This window comes from Myotis davidii, unplaced genomic scaffold, assembly GCF_000327345.1.
Source record: "Myotis davidii unplaced genomic scaffold, ASM32734v1 scaffold98, whole genome shotgun sequence".
Classification (NCBI taxonomy): Eukaryota; Metazoa; Chordata; class Mammalia; order Chiroptera; family Vespertilionidae; genus Myotis; species Myotis davidii.
Genome location: NW_006294654.1, coordinates 1,296,432 through 1,299,779, shown reverse-complemented (window position 1 = coordinate 1,299,779; position 3,348 = coordinate 1,296,432).

Below are 3,348 nucleotides of genomic sequence, written 5' to 3'. Positions count from 1 at the left end.
GAGGGGGGGCAGGCAGCAGGCTGGGTCCCAGGTGGGTGTGGATGGGGCAGCCCAGCAGCTAAGGCTGTCCGTGGGGAGGCACGATCTGCCTATTTCCCAGCATGCAGTGTGGGAGAGACCATGGCTGTGTTGGTACAGACCGCAGACCAGAGGACAACGTGGTCAGCACAACTGGGGAAACGCACCTTCAAAGCCAGGCGGTGAGTCATGAGAGTCCTGTCCATAGAGCGTGGGCTGCCCATTTGTCACAGCTCACAGCTCCAGAAAACTACGTATTTTCTCCACTCTGTCACAGAGGGATGTGTCTGACATGTATCCGACATGTCATGTGTGTTTTTAAATCTACTTGAAACAGATCCAATATATGAAGATCCAAGCGTGAAAAAAAAAAATACTTGCCTTTAATTTTTTTTCATCCTGCTGCAAATTCCTAAAACTAGACACTAGTGTCTCCCATCAAGGAGCTGTGAAGACACTAAGCATCACTGATGTCAGAATTCAGTCTACCTGAGCAGATGAAGTGAGACCACACCAAATGTATGATAACCAAGTGTAAAAGCTTTGGGGTTTTACAAAAGGGAAGGTCACTCCAGGCCCAAAATGGCTAAAAGGACTTAGAGTAGAGAGTGTTGAATAGAGTTTTGAAAGAAGGTAGGATTTAGAAGCAGAAACAGGCATACCGTTTGCTGATAGCAATGACAGCACCTGCCCTGGCCAGAACTGAGGGAAACAGGGCTCTGTAATACAATGGGGACTTACTACGGAAAAGAGAAGTAAATATGTTACAATGGGGAGTCATTTTAGGGTCTTGAGTAGGAGTAACAGGATGTTCCTTAGGTATGGTGAGAACTCACCCCAGGATTCCTTAAAAGAACGCTGCTCCCCTTTGACACTGAGCTTATGATTTCATCTGCACTCACATTTTCAATATCCCATCTCAGTGGCCCCCAACTTGTGGACCCCAGAGTTATGGCAGAGGTCCCTGAAGTCAGATAAGCACTGCCTAGAGAATGACTTGCTCCTGCTGTATTGCCACTATCTTGTTCTGATATATGTAGATTGTGTGAGGCATAAAATGCAAATTCACTCAAAAGCAACAGTAATCTGAGTTGCCCCAGGCACCAGCCTATAGCCACACATGGAGTCACTTTAACAATTACCCAAATGTCACTGGCTCCAATGTCCCTGCTGTTCATGCAGGACTTTAGCCTCCATAAAATATCCTTCATGCATTTCTAGCTACCAGGGATTTTATTTGTACCTGTGTCTGAAAACTAGTCCGATCTCTCCAGCCAGCCACAGGGTGGCGCTCTGCCTGCATAGCTCCCTCTCCTGCTCCCTCACGCACCTCATGCCTGGGACCCCAGCCAGGCCAAAGCTGCAGGATGGTTTGTATGGAGTAATAGGGGAAAATGCCTCGTTCCTCTTTTCAGCTACCATTCCCAAAACGGTCATATTTGTGCCCCACACAATATTTTACTGAGGGCTTTTTAGAAAAACAGCTCTTCCACTTTTCACTTATCGCCCCTAAGCCGTAAATGAAACCTGTTTTCTTATGTAAAACCAGCGAAGTGTTGGTCAGGAAGAAGAACACCAGGGACAGATCCCATTCTGTGCTCACAATCACCCCTCCCATACTCTGCTGTCACAACGCACATCCTCTGTGACCCAGCAATTTAAACTTCTAAGTGTGCAAGGTAGCAAACGTGTAGGAGGATTTTCTTTTTTTTTTTTTTGTAATATATTTTATTGATTTTTTACAGAGAGGAAGGGAGAGAGACAGAGTTAGAAACATCGAAGAGAGAGAAACATCGATCAGCCGCCTCCTGCACACCTCCCACTGGGGATGTGCCCGCAACCAAGGTACATGCCCTTGACCAGAATCGAACCTGGGACCCTTCAGTCCGCAGGCCGACGCTCTATCCACTGAGCCAAACCAGCTACGGCTGGAGGATTTTCAATGCAGCTTATTTGCAAGAGTAAAAAAGGAAGAACAACATAAACATCTGGTACAGAAAGGGTTAAGCTAATTATGGCACACTCTTGGTAGAATATTGGCAGCTGTTAAAAACAGTGAGATCAGCAGTATTGCTGCAGAAAGTCTCTGTGATTGTTTTAAGTATTAAGTGAAACCAATCAGAAGACATTAGTTATAGTGCACCCCCATTTCAAAAATGGGAGGTGGTGGCAAACGAGAAATGTGCATCTGGATACTATACCTCAGAAACAAACCCTGTGGAAGTATTGACAAAACCCCAAATCCCATTCCTGAAGGGAGGTGGTTTCTTACCACTCAGGCCCTGTATGGAACTGATCCGGGAGACAGTAAGAGACGAGTGGTAGAACCCTCAATTAGCCAAATTGTCTTCCTGAGACAAGATGCAGGCAGAAGTCGTAGATGGAGAAGGGCAGCCTCCCAGGAAGTGGGGGGAAGGAGGTACCTGAAGTTTTTACATAGGAAGAGAGGCCATGGAGACCCCGGAGCAGTGGCTGAAGTCTGGGCCATGGATGAACTAGGGTTCAAAATACAATACTGGGGACCAGCTACCAGTTATAAGAAATAAAATAAGAAATATCAATCATGCTCTGTTAACCATGATTGCTTTGTTCTGATTAAAGAAAGCACATTCTTACCTGGCTGGGAGTTGTACACCCTGGGACATGGGAACATGGGAATGCAGTCCATCCTCCTGTCCTGAGAACCGGAAAGATTTACAACCTCATGGCTGAACAATCTGGTCCTGGAGGCACCTGCTCCTTACAGCCCCCAGCCCCTATTGCCTGTAATCTGGTCCCTGGGTGCCCAGAGGCACCTACCCTCTGCGAGCCCCCACCCCTGCCCCCAGCCCACATGACTTGTAACCTGTAATGATTATACCATGCCTACTTTCCCATTCCTGTAAATCCTATTTCCCCATGTAATCTTTGTCCTTCTACCCAATATAAGCAGCTGGCTTAGGGGGAGGGGTAGAGCAGGGATGACCTGCTGCTCTCTCATACTGCTGGCAGTATTGGAATAAATGCTCATATACTGATTCAACCCTGTCTCTGCTTAATTGATTCAAGTAGTGACAGGCAGCCCGGACCCATTGGTTGTCCGGTTTCAAAACCACAGTAGGCAGAAGCCCACAGAAGATCAAGGCAGCCTCTAGTCTATATGGCTGCCCCATTAGCATCAGCCTTTCATGAGGCCCTACAAGCAGGTCTCTGGCTGCTGCCTGGCAGCAGGTGTGAGCCACAGAAACTCTGGGAGTTTGGGGGACGAGGGGCATCTGCTCAGGGATGTCAGCCCAGGAGAGTCTCTCAGGGTTGCACAATCCTAGAAGGAACGCATGCATGGTGGCTTTC